The sequence below is a fragment of the Juglans microcarpa x Juglans regia genome, chromosome 8D, assembly GCF_004785595.1.
Source record: "Juglans microcarpa x Juglans regia isolate MS1-56 chromosome 8D, Jm3101_v1.0, whole genome shotgun sequence".
NCBI classification, from domain to species: Eukaryota; Viridiplantae; Streptophyta; class Magnoliopsida; order Fagales; family Juglandaceae; genus Juglans; species Juglans microcarpa x Juglans regia.
In genome coordinates, this window is record NC_054608.1 from 10437951 (window position 1) to 10463883 (window position 25933).

Consider the following 25933-nt stretch of genomic DNA (forward strand, 5'->3'; position numbering starts at 1 on the left):
ATGGTCGGTTATACCGCTTGCCTACTTTGCTATCATGCATATGGCCGGTCTTACCGCCTTTAATTGTTATTAATACATTATTATTTTATTAATATCTTATTATTCTACCTGGGATATACGCCTTTGGTATCAGAGCCATTGGTAATAGTATTGTTATTACTATTTAATTGCTATTGATATTTCTATCTTATTTTTCCTTATATTATAATATGTATTATGATAGTAGAATACTTTAAATGAAAACATAATAACTTATATGCATTTTTTTATAGTATAATAGTAATATATCATAATACTTTACTATCAAAGTGTTATATATGAGGTTGTAATATATATATATATATATATGATAGCATATAGAACTATATGGTATGAGTTTATACTTAACTAATATATATCATACTATATATTCTATTATACTTTAATATATATATATATATATATATATATGATAGCATATAGAACTAACTATATGGTATGAGTTTATACTTAACTAATATATATCATACTATATATTCTATTATACTTTACTATATAAGTTATATATGATACTATACAGCATGTATATATAGAGTATAGATAACTAATATATTATTATCTTATAAATTTCTCTATACTTTATTACGTGACCTTAGTATATTTAAGGCTATATATATGTTCTCCGGATATATTACTAATACATATGATCTTACATTTTTCACTATACTTTAGTATAGGATAATATATATGATATGATATATATCATATATAGTATAGATTATTATATATCATATCGTAATCATTACTAATATATTTTCCTTTATACTAATTTAGTATAGTATAATATATATGATACTATATATATGATATATAGTATATATTACTAATATATATCATAGTATATATTACTAATAGATATCATATTACATGTTTATAGTATACTCTAGTATACTATACCATATCGGAAGATATTTAGTATAGATTACAATATATATGATAGTATATATAACTAATAAATATGATCTTATAGTACTTTTCATTTAATCCGTTTGGAAAAATTATATTTAAACATAAAGGTCATGTATTCGAACGTTACTCGTAAACCATTCGAACACATATTTGGCGTTTGAACGTATCAAAAAACATTCGAACGGATTATTGCTTTGGTGGGAAAACATCCCGCCAATTAAAGACTGCTGGACTACTATTCAAACGTAATTTGTTATAGTTTGAACGGATTATTGTAGTGGTGGAAAAATATCCCGCCAATTAAAGACTGCTGGACTACCGTTCGAACGTAATTTGTTATTATTTGAACAGATTATTGCAGTGGTGGGAAAATATCCCGCCAATTAAAGACTGCTGAATTACTGTTCGAACTGAATTTTTAGCCGATCGAAAGGTAAACCTGAAATTTGTGCGGGCGGGAAATTGGCGCTCTGAAAAATTTCGCGTTTGACCGAACTTTTTTTACGTTCGAACGGTTGGTCAGATTATATATAATATATATATGCAAGAATTAATAATATTTAAACTTGTATTAATATTCAAAAGATAATAGTTATTTTACAACTAATTACTTAATATGTCTTAAAATTATATTATAATTACATAAAGATTAATAATACTTAAACTCATATTAATATTTAAAAGAGAATCGTCGTAAAAATTATTTTACAACTAATTACTTAATATGTCTTAAAATTATATTATAATTACATAAGGATTAATAATACTTAAACTCATATTAATATTTAAAAGATAATAGTCGTAAAAATTATTTTACAACTAATTACTTAATATGTCTTAAAATTATATTATAATTACATAAGGATTAATAATACTTAAACTCATATTAATATTTAAAAGATAATAGTTGTAAAAATTATCTTACAACTAATTAGTTAATATGTCTTAAAATTATATTATAATTACATAAGGATTAATAATACTTAAACTCATATTAATATTTAAAAGAGAATAGTTGTAACAATTATCTTACAACTAATTAGTTAATATGTCTTAAAATTATATTATAATTACATAAGGATTAATAATACTTAAACTCATATTAATATTTAAAAGAGAATAGTTGTAAAAATTATCTTACAACTGATTATTTAATATGTCTTAAAATTATCATATAAAAACATAAGGATTATTAATACTTAAACTCATATGAATAGTTAAACTCATAATAGCTATTGTAAAAACTATCTTACAACACACTTAAAAGGGATACGATTTTATGAGAAAAAATAATTAAACTATGAGGACTAACTTAACAAATAATAGCTGGGTGCATTAATATTAAATTATGAGAATTAACTTAACAAATTGTGGCGCCCCCAATCCCCCTTATGAAAATACACAGGGATCGAGACGCCAGGATGGTGACAACACGGTCACACATCCCAACGAAGTGCCAGTGTGTGTGTACATGCAACAGTGTACAAATATAATAACGCAGCGGATAGTCAACTAAGTACCAGAATTTAATTACAATCAAACATCAGTAAAGATTTAAATAGCAGTTATACAGTCATCCATAGAAATATTTTACAATAGTTTAAAAGCTACAAACGAGTGATCCCAGATCACTCCTCAGGCGGAGCCGTCTCCTCAGGCTCGCCCTCCTCCTCCTCATCAGCAAAATCTGCGACACCACAAAATGGTCTCGCAGGTAAGTATAACCCAAACAACAATATAATACAAAATGTATTAAATGCAACTGACATGCATGCACATGAAAACATGCATTTTCCACAAAACATTATTTTTCCGAAAATGATAATTTTCCAACACACGCCAAAATCCCATTTGGCCCAAAATATCCGTAAAACATTTTCCCAGAAAATGATTTACCCAAAAAATCAACTCGCACTATTTTCCCAGAAAATAGTGCATTAATACCAAATGCACCATGCATTATTTCCATATGCACCATGGTCTCCCCTATGGACCATCCGCACGTCCTGGCTTCGCAGCGGTGCTCAGTTCCGCGCCCAGCGCGTACGTGGCCAAGCACTCACACTACGCAACGAGCGATGCCCAGTTCCGCGCCCAGCGCGTACGTGGCCAGACATCCTCTAGTCCCCGCCAGCAGAAGGACCACGGAGTCGGCACGAGACCATCTCGTCCGATCCCATTGTCGCCCGGCGACAACCCAGGGGACGTTACTCAGTATATTCCGCTCCCGAGTAACCAGAGGAGCTCCACCGAGTTAATGCCCCATCTCGGCTTGGGGTCGTGATACACACGCACCAAAAATATCATCACATAAAATCATAGCTTTTCAAAGCACATGAACATGAATGCAATACACGAAAACCCAGTTTTCTTTTACAAACATGATCATGCATGAAATGATGAAATGCACCTGTACCAACACAATATCCAAACCAACAAATCCAAACAACCCATCAACAACAAATATCCAATCAACCAAATCAACCAAACAACTCCAATCACAAATCCATCCGACCCCCGAACTCCTCGGACTCAGTCCGGCATGCCAAAAACACAGTGAAATGGGTTAGTGCAAAAATACATTTAAATTACGAAAGTTCTTTGGAGAAATACTTACAGTGCAATATAATAATTTTCCGAGGATCGCGAAGTTGAAAAAGGCGACGTTTGAGCAACACCACAGTGTAAAATACACTGTGGCCGTGGGTCACAATTACCAACTTTCCAACGAGGACAAACGAAGACCCAAGATTGATAGGGTAGGGCCTAGGGAGGTCGGTGAAGCTAGTGGTGGTGGTGGTTTGCCGTGGGTGGCGGCGCAAGGGGCGGTTTTAGGCCCGAAAAGTGCAAATCGGAGATGGACTTGGTGGGGCTTCACCGGTGACGGATCGGAGCTGGGGTTGGGTCCAATGGGTTGCCAAGAGGCCGGGGATGAAGTGGTAGGAAGATGGTGGCCGGAGGTGGCGCGACGGCGGCGCAATGGAGGAAAACGTGCCGCGGCGTCGTGGGTTTCGTGGGCTTCGTGGAGGCTAACGGCGGCACGAACGGCGGTGATACTGGTGGGGTAGGACGGCCGGCGGCTGGGGAGTCTAATGGGCTGGGCGGTGACGACCACCGCCGGCGGACGGCGGCGCTGGGAGTGGATAAGGGAAACGGGCGGAGGAGAGGGGAGGAGAGAGAGGAATCGCGCGGGAGAGGAAGGAATAAGGAGAAAAGAAAAAAGAAAAAAAGAGGAAAAGAAAAAGGAGAGGAAAGAAAAAGAGGGAAAAAGAAATGAGGTCCAATCCTCATAACTTGGGTCACAAAAATGATCCAACGGAAACGATTTTAAAACCACAAGTTAAATAAAATAATTTAAACGTAATGGTAAAGTCAAATTGAAATAATTAAATCCCACGGTAATTAATTTAAATATTAAAAGCAATGTAAATGCACAACAATAAATAAATATTAAGAAAGCACATAAAAATTAATTTTCACCAAATAAAAATCATAGAAATAAACTCACTAAAATCCAACCAAATTAAAATAAGAGAAATTATTTTAATTACATAAAAATAATTCCTTCAGTAAAAATACACTAAAATACGGGGTGTTACATCCTCCCCCCCTTAAAAAAAATTTCGTCCACGAAATTGACAAGGTCAAATATTGCACCAAGACAAGATCAAGATTCAACCAAGAGAATACTTAGAACATACCGTCAAAATCAATCAAACAAGTATGGATATTGCTCCCTCATGTCGGCCTCTCTCTCCCAAGAGAAATCTTGAGCCAACGGATCACCCCACGCCACTTTCACCATAGGTATTACCTTGGACCTTAACTCTTGCTCTTTCCAATCTACGATCTGGGTCGGGGCAACTTCATAAGTAAGATTGGGCCGCAGTTGAATGCGTTCGGGATCCACAAAACGTGGCTCTTGCTGTCCAAAACTCTTCTTCAATGAGGACACATGAAACACGTCATGAACATCACCAAAATAATCTGGCAAGGCAACCCTATAAGCAACAAGTCCAACCTTCTCTACGATCTGAAAAGGGCCAATATATCTTGGACTAAGCTTTCCTTTCTTACCAAAGCGCTTAACCCCTTTCATAGGAGAGACTTTAAGATAAACCCAATCTCCTTCTTCAAAAGATAAGTCTCTTCTTCTTGTATCTGCGTAACTTTTCTGGCGACTTTGCGCTTCAGCCATCTTTTTCCTGATAAACTGAACTTGATCCTTCATTTCTTGAATTAACTCAGGCCCAAGTAATTTGTTCTCGCCAACTTCATCCCAACATAAAGGCGATCTGCATTTCCGTCCATATAAGGCTTCGTACGGGGCCATCTGGATGGAGGAATGAAAACTGTTATTATAAGAAAACTCAATAAGTGGTAAGTGATTCTCCCAACTCCCCTGGAATTCCATGACACAAGACCGTAACATATCCTCCAGAGTCTGAATAGTACGCTCTGATTGGCCGTCTGTTTGGGGGTGATACGCCGAACTAAACTTCAATTTAGTGCCTAATGCCGCCTGCAAACTCTTCCAGAAATGGGACGTGAATCGTGGGTCTCGATCTGACACAATACTCTTGGGTATTCCATGCAAACGCACTATCTCCTTGACATATAACCGAGTCAACTTACCCAACGAGTCAGTATTATTAACAGGCAAGAAATGGGCACTCTTGGTCAACCGATCCACAATCACCCAAATGGAGTTCTTCCCACTAGGAGTCCTCGGCAACCCCACCACAAAATCCATGGAAATATCATCCCACTTCCATTCCGGAATAGGGAGAGGTTGGAGTCTACCAGCAGGTCTCTGATGTTCAGCCTTCACCTGCCGGCATGTGTCACATTTCTCAATAAACAGGGCGATGTCCGACTTCATTCCTTCCCACCAGAAATTCTTCTTTAAATCCCTATACATCTTTGTGCTTCCTGGATGAACCGAATAAGGAGCTGCATGAGCTTCTGCTAAAATTCGCTCTTTAAATTCAGAGTCTCGGGGAATCACTCTACGATCCCGAAACCTAAGAATGCCATCCTTATCCAAGCTGTAATGCAAGGGTCCTCTAGACTTTCTGACTCTTTTCCTGATAGCCAACAGATTAGGGTCCTTTCTTTGAAGAGTCTTTAATTCATCAAAATCCACTACTCGGACATCCAAGACTGAAGATAATAATTCTTCTTGCTGTGAACTCTCGATAAGAAGTCTCCTCATTCCACAAAGGAGAGAGTCCACATCTGAAGATTCCGCTTCATCCACTTGTTGTGACTTCCTACTCAAGGCATCAGCGACTAAATTTGCTTTTCCTGGATGATACTTGATTTCACACTGATAGTCGCTAATTAGCTCTAACCACCGTCTCTGCCTCATGTTTAGATTCTTCTGAGTAAATAGATGCTTCAAGCTCTTGTGATCAGTATAAACTTCACAGGCTTCGCCATACAGATAATGCCGCCAGATCTTAAGCGCAAAAACTATTGCCGCCAACTCCAAATCATGCGTGGGATAATTCCTTTCATGAATCTTCAGCTGACGAGATGCATAAGCAACAACCCGTCCCTCTTGCATAAGAACGCATCCCAACCCGAATTTGGATGCATCACTGAAAATCACAAATGGCTTGTGTGGCTCCGGAAGTGCCAAAATAGGTGCCGTTGTCAATCTTCTCTTCAACTCTTGAAAACTTCTCTCACATTTGTCAGACCATACAAACTCAGTATTCTTCCTAGTCAAGGCAGTGAGAGGTCCTGATAGCCGAGAAAAACCTTCCACAAATCTTCGATAGTAACCGGCAAGTCCCAAGAAACTTCGTATCTCACGAACTGTTGAAGGGCGAGGCCACGACAAAACAGCTTCTACTTTACTGGGATCTACAGCCACCCCTTCTTGAGAAATCACATGTCCAAGAAACTTAACTTCTTCTAACCAGAATTCACACTTGCTCAGCTTAGCGTACAATTGATGTTCTCTTAATTTCCCAAGTGCCAGGCGAAGGTGACAAGCATGCTCTTCAAAATCTCGAGAATAAATCAAAATGTCGTCGAGAAACACCACCACAAAAGAATCCAAGAAAGGCCGAAACACCCTATTCATTAAATCCATAAAAGCAGCAGGGGCATTAGCTAACCCAAAAGACATCACCTTAAATTCATAATGCCCATACCTCGTCCTGAAAGCAGTCTTGGGCACGTCCTTATCTCTTATTCTCAACTGATAGTACCCTGACCTCAAATCAATCTTCGAAAAGATAGCCGCTCCTTGAAGTTGGTCAAACAAATCATCAATTCTAGGTAGAGGATACTTGTTCTTAATAGTCACTTTGTTAAGCTCCCGATAATCTATACACATTCGAAGAGTACCATCTTTCTTCTTGACAAACAACACGGGCGCTCCCCACGGAGAAGTACTAGGCTGAATAAATCCCTTGTCGACCAGTTCTTGCAATTGAGTCTTCAACTCTTTTAATTCAGCCGGTGCCATGCGATAAGGTGCTTTATGCACAGGAGCCGCACCAGGTTCCAAATCAATAACAAACTCCATATCGCGAACGGGAGGCAATCCGGGCAAATCATCTACAAATACATCAGGAAACTCGCCCACAACTGGAATATCTACTAACGACTTCTTCTCAGATGACGTAGACTCAACTTGGACCAAAAAAGCATCTGCTCCACGAGCTATCTCTCTCCTAGCTTGAATTGCTGATATAATTGTTGGTTTTGCCTTCAACTTACTTCCCGCGAATTCCACATAATCATCATCCGAGAGTTGAAAACCAATTACCCGACTTCTACAATCAATATTTGCTGAATATCGATATAGCCAGTCCATTCCCAGAATTATATCAAATCCCAGCAACTTGAATACAATCAAATCTGCATCCAGTGTCCTCCCTCCAAAATCCAAAGGACAGCCCAAAGCAACTTTAGAGCACCACACCATCTCACCATTTGGAAGTGCCACTACTAGAGTTTGCGATAAAGGCTCCGTGACCAGATTACACATCCGTGCAAAAGTGGCAGACACAAAAGATCGAGACGCCCCAGAATCAAACAAAGTACATGCATAGAAATCATATAGGCGAACTCTACCTGAAGCAAACACATCCACCAGACAATCCCAAATAATCCAACCATAACAAATATTAAATCAAATTAAAATAATTAAATGCATACCAGTAATAACCCCAGCATCGTGGGTCTCTGGAGCTCCGTAATCCACATCACCAGGGGTCACTGCATAAACCCGAGCTTGTACCAACTGTCTCTGGTTGCCCCTTCCTCCCCGTCGACCTCCTCGCGCTCCTCGCGCTTCTTGTCCTCCTTGAACTTGACCAGGACACTCCCGAGCAAAGTGACCCGGCTGGCCACATCTAAAACACTGAATTCCTCTCTGGCCACACTCACCCTCATGGGCTCTATTGCACCTGTTACAAACTGGAGCTCGACCTCCAGCACGAGCACCGGTGGTCGTCTGCGGACGGGCACTAGTCCTTTGCACGAACTTATGAGGCGACCCAGAACTACTCCCTTCGCCAAGGTAACTCCGCCTTTTCTGACCCGGAGGGGAACCTGCTCCAAAACTGTTTTCCCGCTCTGCAATGCTGGCTAAATCCACTAACTCTTGAAAGTCCTTAATCCGAAGGCAGGCCACTTGTTTACGTACCTCATGGCGCAAACCCTCCAGGAAGCGCTCGACCCGCAACTCCTCCGTAGAAATGAGGTGAGGAGCGAACCGTCCAAGCTCCATAAACTTTCTTGCATATTGCTCCACAGTCATGCCACCTTGGACCAAATTATTGAACTCCCGAGCCTTTTGCCTTCTCACTGAAGCAGGAAAGAACCGGTCATCGAACTCTTTCTTGAAACGCTGCCAAGACACAGCAGCCAAGGAACCCAACTCCATTTCTAATAATGTCCGCTTGGTCTCCCACCAATTTGCCGCTTCACCTTGCAGCATATAACTTCCATATAATACCATCTGAGCCTCCGTGCATCCACAAACTTCAAATGTTCTTTCCAAATCCTGAATCCACCTCCTAGCACGCATTGGGTCCTCCTCCCCAATGAAGGCAGGGGTCCTATGCGTTAGGAAGCGCTCATAGGGACACCCCACTTGGGCTCCCCTACTTGAATCTCCCTGCGGCGGTCGGAAATTCTGTTGAAGAAATTCTGTCATTCTATTTAATGCTCTTGCCATAGCATAATTTCCATCACCTCTAGGTAACTCATCTTCAGGCACCTCAGCTTGCCTTCTTGGTCTCACCATAATCCTGTCATAGAACATTCTCCAACCCCGCTTAAATCCATATAATTTATACTCAACCAAAAATAAACAATAATTAAAGCGATAAATAAAATAATTTAAATAACAACAATTAACATAAAATGACATAGCAACAAACTCATAATATAAAATAAATAACTTAACTTACATAACTAAATTTTTTTTTTTTTTTTTTTTTTTTTTTTTTAAAATAAAAATAATAAAAATAATTTTCTGGTACTATCCTAAAGGACATGTGGTTTTACCCAGAGCCGAATTGCTCTGATACCACCTGTGGCGCCCCCAATCCCCCTTATGAAAATACACAGGGATCGAGACGCCAGGATGGTGACAACACGGTCACACATCCCAACGAAGTGCCAGTGTGTGTGTACATGCAACAGTGTACAAATATAATAACGCAGCGGATAGTCAACTAAGTACCAGAATTTAATTACAATCAAACATCAGTAAAGATTTAAATAGCAGTTATACAGTCATCCATAGAAATATTTTACAATAGTTTAAAAGCTACAAACGAGTGATCCCAGATCACTCCTCAGGCGGAGCCGTCTCCTCAGGCTCGCCCTCCTCCTCCTCATCAGCAAAATCTGCGACACCACAAAATGGTCTCGCAGGTAAGTATAACCCAAACAACAATATAATACAAAATGTATTAAATGCAACTAACATGCATGCACATGAAAACATGCATTTTCCACAAAACATTATTTTCCCGAAAATGATAATTTTCCAACACACGCCAAAATCCCATTTGGCCCAAAATATCCGTAAAACATTTTCCCAGAAAATGATTTACCCAAAAAATCAACTCGCACTATTTTCCCAGAAAATAGTGCATTAATACCAAATGCACCATGCATTATTTCCATATGCACCATGGTCTCCCCTATGGACCATCCGCACGTCCTGGCTTCGCAGCGGTGCTCAGTTCCGCGCCCAGCGCGTACGTGGCCAAGCACTCACACTACGCAACGAGCGATGCCCAGTTCCGCGCCCAGCGCGTACGTGGCCAGACATCCTCTAGTCCCCGCCAGCAGAAGGACCACGGAGTCGGCACGAGACCATCTCGTCCGATCCCATTGTCGCCCGGCGACAACCCAGGGGACGTTACTCAGTATATTCCGCTCCCGAGTAACCAGAGGAGCTCCACCGAGTTAATGCCCCATCTCGGCTTGGGGTCGTGATACACACGCACCAAAAATATCATCACATAAAATCATAGCTTTTCAAAGCACATGAACATGAATGCAATACACGAAAACCCAGTTTTCTTTTACAAACATGATCATGCATGAAATGATGAAATGCACCTGTACCAACACAATATCCAAACCAACAAATCCAAACAACCCATCAACAACAAATATCCAATCAACCAAATCAACCAAACAACTCCAATCACAAATCCATCCGACCCCCGAACTCCTCGGACTCAGTCCGGCATGCCAAAAATACAGTGAAATGGGTTAGTGCAAAAATACATTTAAATTACGAAAGTTCTTTGGAGAAATACTTACAGTGCAATATAATAATTTTCCGAGGATCGCGAAGTTGAAAAAGGCGACGTTTGAGCAACACCACAGTGTAAAATACACTGTGGCCGTGGGTCACAATTACCAACTTTCCAACGAGGACAAACGAAGACCCAAGATTGATAGGGTAGGGCCTAGGGAGGTCGGTGAAGCTAGTGGTGGTGGTGGTTTGCCGTGGGTGGCGGCGCAAGGGGCGGTTTTAGGCCCGAAAAGTGCAAATCGGAGATGGACTTGGTGGGGCTTCACCGGTGACGGATCGGAGCTGGGGTTGGGTCCAATGGGTTGCCAAGAGGCCGGGGATGAAGTGGTAGGAAGATGGTGGCCGGAGGTGGCGCGACGGCGGCGCAATGGAGGAAAACGTGCCGCGGCGTCGTGGGTTTCGTGGGCTTCGTGGAGGCTAACGGCGGCACGAACGGCGGTGATACTGGTGGGGTAGGACGGCCGGCGGCTGGGGAGTCTAATGGGCTGGGCGGTGACGACCACCGCCGGCGGACGGCGGCGCTGGGAGTGGATAAGGGAAACGGGCGGAGGAGAGGGGAGGAGAGAGAGGAATCGCGCGGGAGAGGAAGGAATAAGGAGAAAAGAAAAAAGAAAAAAAGAGGAAAAGAAAAAGGAGAGGAAAGAAAAAGAGGGAAAAAGAAATGAGGTCCAATCCTCATAACTTGGGTCACAAAAATGATCCAACGGAAACGATTTTAAAACCACAAGTTAAATAAAATAATTTAAACGTAATGGTAAAGTCAAATTGAAATAATTAAATCCCACGGTAATTAATTTAAATATTAAAAGCAATGTAAATGCACAACAATAAATAAATATTAAGAAAGCACATAAAAATTAATTTTCACCAAATAAAAATCATAGAAATAAACTCACTAAAATCCAACCAAATTAAAATAAGAGAAATTATTTTAATTACATAAAAATAATTCCTTCAGTAAAAATACACTAAAATACGGGGTGTTACACAAATAATAGCTGAATATATATTGTATGTTTGTTGTGTTTTAATATCGTATCTTCTACTTGGTATTGAAATAAACCTTAGACCCGTTCGAGAGTTATCAATCATGTTGAATGGTAGATTGATAACTCTTGAATTATCCAGAGTAGATAGTTTGGGATTGTAATATCATTCTTGCAAACTATGAAACTATATTTGCTGCATCTGACATTATGATTTTGGTAGAGTCATCCCTTTTTGTTATCCGAATATGCAGTTTCGGTAAATGTGCATCGATGTATTACTCATTGGTGTGCACGACTAATGAGCATATTTGGAGAACTATGGGGAGATGCTACCGAAATCTTGTTGGAAGTGACAGATAATAGTTGGTAGGTTGGCGATTATGATCTTACAATCCCGAATGGGATAGGACTGACTACCCAGTGAAATGAAGAAATTGCACTACATATTAGATAATTGATTGTTTATTTATGCACGTGACTGTTTGCAATAGGATATTAGACATGGATAAGAGTTAGATGCGAGTAAGAGATCGGTTGAGTGAGGATTACAATATATATGCTGAAGGAGTTAAGAAATTTTTAGAGTTCGCATCCTATACAATTGGCAGTGACGGTCGTATTAGATGCCCATGTCGACATTGCAAGAATTTACGTTCTCATAAGATAGAGTTAGTGAGAGAGCATCTATTTGACCAAGGTATTGACCAAGGTTATACCGATTGGGTCTTAAACAAACATACCAAATATGCTTATTATTGATAATTTTTAATTTCAGTGATTATATTAACGTGCTAAAAGAACTGGAAGTAAATGATAAAGACCAGAGACATGGACAGGAGTTTCCGAAATGGTTCGAACAACGGGTAATGAATATAATACAGATGGAATTTTGCACTAACATATTTTAAATACGAAGGATTGTTAACGGTTGAATGTTTATACTTTATTTAATATGTAGGTTGTACAAATGCATGCGAGTAATCCGAACGATATATCAGACGAACTATATGCACTGGCGCATGGCCCTTCGAGGCGCGCTGCTTGATATTCTGCATGTATTTCTTGATGAAGTAGATATCACACAATTGATCAAGAATTTTATAGGAAAATACAAAATAGTGGTGTCCTTGTCGAAGGGAGTTATGATGGAGAGAATGTTAATTTCTACGGAGTTATCATAGATATAATTGGAATGAGATATATGGGGGAGCTTGTGGTTTATATATTTAAGTGTGATTTGTGTGATTTAAGCAATCCTCGAACGGGAAAATGCCAGGATGAATATTTTCTAAGTATTAATACATAAAAAAAATGGTATGAAAATGATTCTTTTATTTTGGCTTTCCAAGCATCTCAAGTATTCTATTTAGACGATCTTCAGTTAGGAAATCAATGGCAAGTAGTACAAAAGTTTTCTCCTAGAAATATTTTTGATGTTATCCCTGAGACGGAGGGATAAGATGAAGAAGAAGATGATCCCTCTACTCAAGAAGCATACCAAGAGAGTCAACCTGCCATTAACTTATTTGTGGATTTGAGCCAGTATGAGATGATCCCATTACATAGGGAAGATATTGAGGCTGAAATTGTTGAAGTGACAGTTGATCAAAGTGTTGACTCATCTGAAGTATTTACAGATGATGCGAGCAAATTTATAGATGAAACTGATACAGATGATTGATCGATTTTGTGTTAACATAATACAGTATCTCGTAATTATGCCACCAAAGAGGAAAGAAGTTCGTATCCCATCTCCACCTGTTCCTAGCTCTCCGTCTGACTCACCATTAGAGACTGACTCTACGGAACAAGGTAAATAGCTAATACTCATTTTTTTAATTAAGATATATGATGATTGATACAAGGTAAATAACTAATATTATTTTATAGAGATAATAGTACAATCTAGTCACGGACGAGGCACTACTAGAGGCGTGACGTTGGAGAAATATCGTAAAGTAGGTAAGATTAAGGTTAATATTCTTGACGAATATACCGGAGGGGAGGGACAACTAGCAGCTTGGCTTGCTTCACATGTGGGTGCTCTTACACGGACTTATGCACTTTTGGCTACGAGTTCATGGTATAAAGTCTCGCAGGATGTGAAAGAGCTTATAAAGAAGCGTTGTTTGGTACGTAATATTTAAATAAAAATAATTTTTTTTTCATATTATTTAATATTCTAAATGATCTTTGTGTATATACTTTATCAAGGATGACTTCGAACTAAATTTTGGTCGGCCAGAGGAGTGTAGGACTGTCGAAGAGCTTATGTCTAATGCATTCCGCAAGTATAAGGCAAGATGTCACGAGCATTACAAGAAGTACGAGAACAAGGAAGATGCATGCCAGCATCCTTTTCAGGATGTTCAAGCTGAAGAACGGGAAAAATATTGCGACATGTTTGAGGATCCATCATATAAGGTAAATTAAATGAATTCTTTATGTGTCATATTTGTAATTTTTTACTTACTAACTTTTACAACTTCTATGCAAGAGCGAAATTCTATAAACAAATCGAATAAATCAAAGTTAAAGATTCATCATCATGTAGGCTCAAGATCTTTCCATCGACTATTTTAGAAATTGGTAATGTACTTTTTTTTTTTTTATGTAGTTTGTTCTTAATATAGACTTTATATCTTAATAATGTCACTTGTAGCAAGAGTCAGACACCAATTATGATTTGATAAAATTATATGCTGCATCACATACTAATAGTAATGGAGAGTGGACTCATCCCGATTCTCGTGAGAATTATGTAAGTATTATAATTTCTTTTAATTAATCTTATTTCAATTATTGTGTCAATATTAATTTTATATGTTGTGTGTAGGATAAAATGGTTGTCATTTGTACTGAAGCTGCATCAGATCATAATTCATCAACAAGTGATGTTAAAATTTTTACACAAGTTCTAGGTCAACGTTCTGGCTACTTGAGGGGTTTGGGTCACTGTGTCAAGCCTTCAAGCTCTTTATCAACATCGAGCACTACTGCCATTGCGTTAGAGAATGCAAATTCTATGATCGAAGAATTGATGGCAAAACAGCAGGAGTTAGAGGCTCAATTGACGAAACAAGTAGACATGGAGATGCACATAAAACAGCAAGAAGATCAACAAAGAGAGATGCTACTCCAAATGTAAGAACAACAAAGATAGATGCAGCTTCAAATGCAGATGCTTATGCAATAATTCAGGCCTCCAAACAATTGAATTTCATTATAAGTGTTTTTGCATATTGAACAATTATGTATAATGCACTGATAATTTTATTAGTATTATTAGTATTTTATTTATTTAGTTCTAAATTATTAGATTAGTTTTATTTATATTGAACAATTTGTAATGTATTTTTGAAACATAAATATCTATTTGGTTTTAAATTCGTATTATTGTCCAAGAAAATAATAACCGTTCGAACTCTCATCAAACGTTCGAACATATAAAAATGGACATAACCGTTTGAACATTGAAAGTTAGAGTTCGAACGAAAAAAAATTCTGAGCCGTTTGAACAGGAAATTCACTATTTGCGTTCGATTGATAATTTTTTTGTTCGAACATTTCTTCATGTGTATTTGGTCGAACGGATTTGTATTGATCGACCGATTATGAAATACCCGTTCAAACAATTACTCATGGTTCGAACGTTATTTAAGGCGTTCGAACGAATTTTTGAGACGAATTTAAATCGTCCCAAAAAAAAAAATCCGTTCGAACGCGATCGAATAGTCCAGCTTAATTTCGTCTCAAAAAATATTTTTTGGGACGAATTTTTCATTTTCGTCCCAAAATACCTATTGAGACGGTTTTTTTTTTGTCCCAAAAAATATTTTGGGACGAAATACCAATCTTTTCAGATGAAAATTTTCGTTTCAAAAGACCTAATTTCTTGTAGTGATGACAAACCAAAATTGAAAAGAAAGTGAAGATAAGGGACGTCAAAGAGTTAGCTAGGGTTTAGCATTTCATAGATCATTTTTTTAATTTGACATTAAACATTTATTGAATACTAATTATCCGACAAAAAAAATTGATAAATAATTGAAAGAAATTGAAAAATTAAGAAGAAAGAAAATTCACGAATAGAATAAATTGATGACATTAACTATTGGACTGCACGTGAAGTTGAAACGTGAGAGTGAGAGATCATTCCGATGAATGGTTGTGAATTGCTAGTCTGTCGTTTATTCTTGACTTTGCGCGCCATTTCTTAGTTTGGAAGTATCATGGCACATCATCATGTTTATCTGCACCGAATAAAAAGTTGCATTCCCAAGGGCCAAAGAGTCAGATAAAGGACAAAATGACTCCCTATGGGTGAAGAAAAACGCATTACTATTTTCACTATTCAAGGTTTATATCTTATATGTAATAAGTACCAATAAGCAGGTGTCGTCCATTATTTCGTCTCTTCCAATTTTATCCCTGCATTTCAGTTCATTTTGCCATGTCTGCCATTTTGCGTTCTTTTTTTTTTTCCATTTTTGTCCTTCCATTTCTATTTATTTCGCCCATCTATCCTTTGGTTCTGCAGTGATCTATTTTTATTTTTATTTTTGCCCTTTTACAGTTGTGCCCTTAAATTTGTGAGCCTATTTGCCAATTTTGAGAGTGCACTGACTAGGTTTTATGTGTAAAATTACAATTTTTTTTTTTGGCGAAGCATACAGATTACTGTTCTGGAATGTATTCTAATATTGTTTCCTTTTCCACCTTTTACAAACTTCTCGTAAGTTCTGTTATTCTCTAATTAATTTTTTAATCTGTTTTCTTTATTTTCTGGATATACTTTTCTACCACCGTTTCGACCGATTACAGTTTAGTACTATCAGATTTGTAAAAATTGAATAATTTTTTATTTTTTCTTATCCTTCTCTTCGGCCGCTTCCACCGCTTGGCAATTCATATAAAAGCAATTCCCCTCATCTTTTTAACTTTCTACTCCATTTCCTCTTACATTCTACTTACTGTTAATTCTCTCACCTTTAAAATAAAAATTCTCTCACTCACATCGCACAAACATTCAGTGGCTCAGGGTTGATCGAATTTTTCCTCGCTTTGAAACTTTCAAAAATAACTAAGTATGTAATTCTTTTTCTTCTCTAATTGATTTTCCTTTTGTTTTTAAGTCTAATGATATGCGTCTGTTTGTTCTGCTTCCAATTATGCCATATACCATATCTGCTCTTATGGCATGTTTATACACATAAATTAAAGAAAAATTGCAAACTGCAAACCATTTATGACATGGTTAGTACACATAAGTTCAAAAATTGGAGACTAAACTGAAGGTAACTGTTTGGCTTTTCTTGTCAGTTAATTATTCATTGACTTTAAATTATATTTAAACTGATATGCCTTGTTCCATTTTTGTTTTCAATTACATCATATATTCTATCTGTTTTTATCACATGGTTTATACACATCCAAATTAGAAAATTACAAGCTACAAACTATCTAAAACATAGAAAATAAAGTTCTCATGTAAACAGATATGCTAAAATCCAAACCACAAACTATTTAGCAGATAGTTACTACACATGCACGATAGAAAACTATAGACTGCAAACTAGAAGACTAACCGTATCTATAACGGTGCTTAAAATAAACTACATACGATGAATTTTTAAAAGCTGTAAAATAAGCTTCTTATCTAAACATATATGCTAAAATACATACCATAAAGTGTTTATCAGATAGTTGGTGCACATGCACGACAAAAAACTACAGACTACAAACTAGAAGAATAAAATTTCATATGGTCATCTCTAAAAGTTTTAAAATAAAATTCTCATCTAAACAAATATGCTAAAATCCAAACTGCAGAGTGTTTATGAGATAGTTGCTACACATGCAAGTTAAAAAGCTACAGATAACAAACTAAAACAATAAAACTACATATGGTCATCTTTAAAAGGTGTAAAATAAATTCCTGATATAAACAGTTATGCTAAAATGCAAAGTACAAACTATTTATCACATGGTTGCTACATATGCAAGTCAAAAAATTAGAAACTATAAACTCAAAGAATAAAACTATATATGCACATCGTTAAAAGCTGTGAAATAAGATTCTCACTTACACAAATATGCTTGATATTTTACATCTTTACACTTCCAAGCTTAATAATCACATATAAAAAAAAAATCACAATCCCAAACATGTAATCTGCAAAGATCTCTTACCCCCTCTAGAAGAGACAAAATGGAGGAGAGCTGCTCCACTGATAAGAAAAAAAAATTAAGAGAACAAAATAAACAAACCAAGAAAAAGAAATGTGTTACCTAATAGATTTGAATTACAAATACCCAAAATCATTTTACAAAAAATGTAAAATCAGAAAAGAGACCACAAAGATATGAATCAGAACTACTTAGGTTTAGAGTAAGAGGTAAAAATCTTTTCCAATTTATAAACATGAAAGGACAAGAAGAATAAAATGTAGAATAAAATGTTCAGATATGTTAGAGTTATAGAGATTAGCAAGAAAGAAACGATTTGGACCAAAACTTCACAGACGTAATAGAAAAAAAAAATTAGACTTGAAAAATAAAGAAAGGAAGAACAAATATATAGTGCATGACTTTTGAATAAAAAAAATTGAAAGATTCAGAGTCACCGACTACAGATCTTCAGATCGATAAGAACAAAACATGGGAAGGGTAAAAATTTAAAATCTAGAGAATGGCAAGCAATATATGCAGTATTCATCATTTCTGTTGGACGACAAAGACTATAAATACAAAAAAAAAAAAAAAAAAATCCATCAAAGAGGAACACTGAAAAAAAAATCGACAAATATTAAAAACATGCACAGAACAACACAATATCAACAAGAAATGTTCTTCTTGTAGTAACAAGAGAAGAGAAAAAATGCAGATGAAAACGAAATAGACGAGAAAATGAGAGGAAGAAAGGTGTGCGTGTGAGTGAGAGAGACAGGGGGTAGAAGAATCTGGAAGGTGGTGGAATGAGAAAGGCAAATTCATAAGGATGTATTTATAGGGTTGGTCGTAGAGTTAAGGTTTTTTCCTTATGAAAACGGCAACGTTTTGGGTCTGGGTTGGGCTTCACATATGTGTCGTTTATGTTATTGACCTAAATGATTTACAGCCAAGACCAAATAACACATGAGCTGAACTCTCAAATATTCATTCCTCTGAGATCAAAGCTAGCCCATTAGAAGGAATATCTCCAACTTATTAGACACGGTTTACACTGATTGACTGAAGAAATACAACAAAGGGTATCTAATATTATACAAACTGAGAAGGGCTGGAGGCGACGGTGAACCTGGGTGGATATTGATGGCAGCGAGGCTGGGGTCGACGGCTACGGAGCCTCTGAGAGAGAGAGAGAGAGAGAGAAGACGTGGTGAGAGAAGCAGAGAGACGGAAATGAGAGTGGATGAGTTCGGGGTGGCCTACCGAGAGGTGTGACTGCGGTGGCAACCAAGGAAGAAGAATCAGTCGGTGGCGTTGGTTGGATTGAAGCAGGTGGGCGGTCTTGGCAGTAGGAAGGAAAAAAAGAATTGAGAATTGAAGGAAGAATAAGAAGATGTCGTGTAGCACATTCAAAAAAAGAAAGAGAGATGAAAATGTAGGGTTTTCGGTTGCACACATGCTGGGCTTAATTCACATAAACTTAGCCCAATAAAATACACTCAAACCCCCAACTCACCAGCTAGGCCCACATAAATTAATATACTACAAACCACTTGAAAGCCCACGGAAATAGTAGGATATTTAACTAAGAGCCCAATAAAATACACTTATGTGATAAATTATATAAGAAATTCATATGTAATTATGGGGTAGCTCTTGCTTTTTATTTGTAATTAAGATGATAATGCATTAGCTTCAATAGTCACTCTTTTATCTACAATAAGAAATTGTGTAATTATAAATATGTTCGTGCAAAATCTTATGTTATAATCATAGATATTCTGCACATAATATATGTGATTATTTTTATAATAAATGAAAATCTTAAAATATAAACAAAACTATTACATTTTATAATTATATATATTAAGCTATTTTTTATTATTACATATTTTTTGATTTTATAAATGTTATTTTTAAAAATATTTTTTATATTTTCACAATTGGGCACACGTGCAATGCACGTGTTTGCCCTTTACTAGTATATATATATATATATATATAGCGCGCGCGGGTCCTTCTCATCGCAACCTCTATCCACGATCAAAAACCAAATTATATATGCTCTTTCACTATCATTCAAGTACCTTTAATATGACTTATATCATGGCCAGCATCTTTGCCTGCTTGCTTCTCTTTCTCTTATGGAAGAGGACAGCCCAAAAAGCTACACCTCAAAGCACACTTCCACCAGAAGCTGGTGGTGCATGGCCTATGATTGGCCACACCTCCACCTATTAGCAAGGTCAAAACCTGCCGATATAACCTTGGGTAATATGGCTGACAGGTATGGACCAATCTTCACCATCAGGTTGGGCGTGCATAAAGCTATAGTGATCAGTAATTCAGAGATAGCCAAAGAGTGTTTTACAACGAAAGACAGAGTCTTTGCAAACCGTCCAAAATTTGTGGCAAGTGAACTCATGGCTATAACTATGCTCTATTCGGTTTGAGCCCTTATGGTCCCTACTGGCGCCATGTTCGAAAAATAACCACACTTGAATTCTTTTCAAATCAACGCCTTGAGATGTTCGAACACATTGGAGAGTCAGAGGTAAAAACAGCTGTAAAAGAAACATATAAACTCTTGGTCAATAACAAAAAGCTCATGTTGGTAGAGATGAAGAGATGGTTCGGCAACATCATGCTAAACACTGTACGTGTTTAGGATGGTTGTAGGGAAGCGATTTGCTTGGGCTGCCACCGAGGATGAGGATCATGAAGGAAATGATCTCCAGTGCCGGAAGGCATTGACAGATTTCCTCATGTTCGCCGGAGAGTTTGTGGTCTCGGATGCACTTCCATCTAAGGTGGATGGGCTTGGCTGGGGACGAGAGGGCCATGAAGAAAATCGCAAGAGAAATAGATCACGTGCTTAAAGGTTTGCAAGAAGAACATAAACAAAGAAGCCACTCAAGTGAGGTGAAGAATGGACACCAAGACTTCATGGATGTGATGCTATCCATTGTCATAGATAACACAGATGTTTCCAATTTTGATGCTGATACAATCATCAAAGCTACTTGCCTGGTACGATCATTAATTATTATTTGGTTAACCAAGATGATTAATCAATTATCCACTAGTCATGTCTAGAGTATCATATGCATTGGCATTCCGAGGATCAGTTCAAGGTTATATAACTTGCTCGTATATATTATGTATTCATCATATATAGAAAATGGACCTCGTGAGAAGAAAATAACATTAATAGGATTAGTAATTGATTTAGCACTTGTAAGTGTCATTTCTCCTCTCTCCTCAATGTTTCAGCACATTGCTAGTTTCGTATGTACATATGAGCTTGACACTTTGCCACTTTTGTACACCCTTATCTTAGGGGCACAGATACAACAACTGTGACCTTGACATGGGCTCTCTCTCTACTTCTTAACAATCGGGAGGCTCTAAAGAAAGTCCAACAAGAACTGGACCTCCAGGTTGGTAAGGAGAGACAAGTGAAGGATTCAGACATGAAAGACCTAGTCTATCTCCAAGCTGTCATCAAAGAAACAATGCGCTTATACCCTGCAGTCCCACTTTCTGTGCCGCACGTGTCCACTGAAGATTGTACTTTGGCTGGTTACCATGTCCCAGCAGGCACACGCGGTCTTCTTGTTAATCTATCAAAGATCCATCGAGACCCACATGTGTGGCTGGATCCAACAGAATTTCTTCCAGAACGATTCCTTACTACCCATAAAGATTTCAACGTTAGGGGTCAGAATTTTGAATTTATACCATTTGGCACTGGTAGAAGAGTTTGCCCTGGAATCTCGCTTGGATTACAACTGATTCAACTCACACTTGCTACATTCTTGCATGCTTTTGACATTTCAACCCCATCAGCTGAACCAGTAGATATGGTTGAGAAAGCTGGACTTTCCACGGCTAAAGCAACACCACTCGAAATTCATCTCACTCCGCGCCTTCTTGCTCAAGTATATGATCATGTGTAGTACTTCGAGTATCCCTGATATTAAATAATTTATGTGTGAACAACTAGGATACATATTATTTAACTAGGAGTGTGTTCTAGTGATGCATATATATATATATATATATATATATATATATATCTCTTATGCAATATGTCGATCTAAAAAACAAAACATGTCTGTTTGGAACTTGAGAAAACTCCAAAGAAGAATAATTATGTTCACTTTATACATAATATTGTTCGTGTTCACATGTTAAGATCACTGTCTAAATTTTCTTGGCATAAATCTCATATTTTAAACAAATAATTAGTTTATTGGATAGTCATCCAAATTGCATCGGAGGGGATCATAACTTCTTATATTATATGTTTCCTTGAGGAATGAATAATATATATCTTAATTAGCAAAAAGAAAACCTAGAAATACACCATACAGACTTGTACGGAAATCGAAATTTATAGACAGCCATATATCATAGCTTTTAATGGAATTTCTTTTTATGATAAGGGAAAATTTATATTTCTGTCATGCGTATTAGCCTCGAATACCCATTTTTCATCATAAATAAGCAATTTTCGCAACATTGCATGCCACATGTTTGATGGAACCTTAACAACCAAAACAATGTTTTTCGGTGATTATACTGTTGTGGCAAATAATGACTATTGCCTAAAACAAGTTATGATGCGACATTAACATGATCATTGACATCATGTGACATTAATAGTACTCATAGATCGATCATCTTCCGCTCATTGACATTAATAGTCGAAAGATTGATGCAGTTAATGTCACATCATTCAACTATATAATACTTTCCCAAATTATAGTCCCTCTTCGTGGAAAACCAACTCAAATAATGAAGACCCATTTTCTAACCGTCCGATTACTTAGGTCCTGTTTGGATTTGAAATTCACTTCAATTTATTTCATCTCATTATTACAACTTTTTTAAATTTATAATATAAATATAATAAACAATTCAACTTTTTCAAATTTTAAAATAATAATAATATTAAAAAATAATATTTTATTCTACTATTCACAAACTATCTCAATTCATCTTAATTCACCTCTGAATTCAAACGGGCCAGAAGAACATTTAGGAGGAGGGCAAACATTGTCATTCTTCATACATCTTTCTTGGTTAAGAATTTTATCATTTGATAAGAGAGAAAAAAAAAAAAAAAAAACACATGCAATTATTAATGAGTGCGGTCCAACCCCACCAGTGACAGGGGGAGAAATTATATTGCTTTGGCCTCCTATATAAAGGTTGGCTTAGGAGTCCAAGGCAATGCAATAACTTGAATATAATTTCAAATCTTTAATAAATTGTATATATCTATATACAATATATTTATTTATATATAAAAATATATAAAAAAATATGTTTTATATATGTGGAACGGAGTGAGGGGTGGGACCCCGCTGGGGTCATCTAGTCCCCCGCCCCCGCATGGGCGGAGCAGGATAGCAGGGTACAAGGCCTCGCTGCCCACCCCTAAGGGCGAAGATTATTTGTGTAGCCGCACGTTACATTGCACCACGTTTTGTAATTCTCTTCTCCATCATTATTATCATCATCTTAATACTTATCCTTAGAGGGGATAAAATATCTCAAGCCCACAATGGGTCTTCAAGCATAGTCGAAGATGGAATGATTCATTAGGAGGAAAGAAAGAGAGAAGGACTGAGGGGACAAAAGGTTGAGAAGCAAAATTTGTCAGGAGGAAAAAGATGAGATGTAACATAAAAGAGAGAGGATGTGACCTAAAAAAGGCAAGGGGTTGAGGATAAAGGGAGTGGGCCAGATGACGTTGGGGATAGAATGCTACTTCAACATCTTCTCCAGCTTTTTTAACCTCGCAACTCGAGCTCCAATGATAGCTTCTCCACTGGAAGATTGATTTTGATTTCCATTGTATATTGAGGATGTGAGATTGTAAAACAAACATGTTATAGTGAATTATTCCCTCCCAAACGACCAATGCATTTGACATTTCAACCCGATTAGCTGAACCGGTAAATATGGTTGAGAAAGCTGACATTGGACTTACCTCAATAAAAGCGACACCACTTGAAGTCCATCTCACTCTGGCGCCTTCTTGTTGAATTATATCATGTGTAATTTGAGCACTAGATATTAAATAATTTGTGTGAACAACTAGGATACATATTGCTTAACTATGTGTGTGTTCAAGTGATCCTTATCTTATGCATGCAATATGTAGATGTTAAAGACTCTGTGACGCCCCCGACTCCCATGTATAGAAACTCGAGAATCGTGATGTCAAGATTATAACAACACGGGTCACGCATCCCAATGATAAGTGTTCAAGTGTGTGCAACATGCAAGAAATGCACAACAAAAGTCACAGTAGTTAATTAAAAGTCCGCCAACTAAGTACCAGAAATTTAATTACAGATATCCAAAATAAATTGCCTATAAAAAGTTATACAATTATGTAATATAAATATAATACAACCAAATACATAGCCATAAAGTGGGAGACAAATCTCAATACACGGGAAAGTGATCCCAAATCACTTCTCTAGTGGAGTCGAATCCTCAGGCTCTTCGTCCACATCTGCATCAAAATATGCAATACCATAAAACGATACCGCAGGGTGTCGAATACCTTGCAACCCAAGAGATAAAAATGCATTAATGCAGCCAACAAACATGAGTACATGAAGAAACACAAATGTGACACAAAAACCTCATTTTCTCTGAAAATGATTATTTTCCAACGCATATCAAAAACTCCATTTGACCAAAAACACGCTATGAATAATATCTGTCATTTTTCCAGAAAATGTGCTCGTAACCATTAAATCATAAACTGATAACGTAATCATTTATTGGACACTGTAGGCAAGAATCACAGGTAGAACTCTACCACCATCCCTACAGCATGCACCATTGACAGAAATCGTAGGCGGGACTATACCACCATCCCTACAATTCCTTTTCACACAAGAGGTACTTATCAGAACACCATTGGCGGGAATCATAGGCAAGACTCTTCCACCATCCCAATCACATGCACCGTAGGTGGGAATCACAAGCGGGACTATACCACCATCCCCACACGTGCACCGTGGTGAAGAGGTGGTGGCCAATGGCGGAACGATGGCGGTGCGCGAGCACAATGGGTGTCGCGCCTTGAAGCCGTGAATGGGGGCTCACGGCTACACGAGAGGAGTAGGAAACTGTAGGGTGAGGTCGCCGGTTGGTGGGGAGACGGTTGGGAGGGGTGGTGATAGCAATGGGTGGCGCACGACGGCGCTGTGGAGGACTACACACGAACGGGGAAGAGAGGGAGAAGTCGTGCTCGGGAGAAGAGCAAGAGAGGAGAAAAAAAAATGAAGAGAAAAAGAAAAGAAGAAGAAAATAAAAAGAGGAAAAAGAAAAAGTGAGAGAAAGAAATGAGATTCAATCCTCACATCTTAGATCACAAAAATGTTTCAACGAAAAAAATTTCAAAACAGCAAGTTATATAAAATAATTTAAACGTAGTGATTAATTGAAAATAAAATAATTAAATCCAACAATAAACTAATTTAAAATAAGGAGCAATTTAAATAATGAACAATAATTAATAACAAAAAACACATTAAATTAGTAGTTAAAAATATTAAAATAATATCACGTAAATCATCTAAAATTTAAAAGAAGAAAATCCATAATCTTAATAAATGCAATAATTACTCAATCAAAATACACGTAAATATGTGGTATCACAGACTCAACTATTGATCCAAAAGCTCTAGGATTGTTGGATACTAATTTGGCTAAATCCTTAACCTTTAGGATCATAATATTCCACCATGCTTCCGAATTCGACGTCCACGGCGGCCCACTCTATCAACACTGACTCGGTGATAGTCATTTCTCTTTTGGTGACTTCATTTATCTATCAATATTCAATGACTTAACACTATACTCATACAAAGTACTAAGACATGATTTTAATTCAGCCTATAGGTCGCTCCCTTCGCGACTTGAACCGTAATATGGTTTTTACTCTGATACCAATTCTTAAAGACCCAACCATTGATCTAAAAGTCTTAAGACT

The 25933-nt window shown here is 37.3% G+C and overlaps 1 pseudogene; it reads left to right on the forward strand.

Annotated features, from left to right (window-relative positions):
• The first annotated feature begins 19930 nt into the window (after nt 1-19930).
• LOC121241899 lies at nt 19931-21912 on the forward strand (annotated as a pseudogene).
• The last annotated feature ends 4021 nt before the right edge of the window (nt 21913-25933 follow it).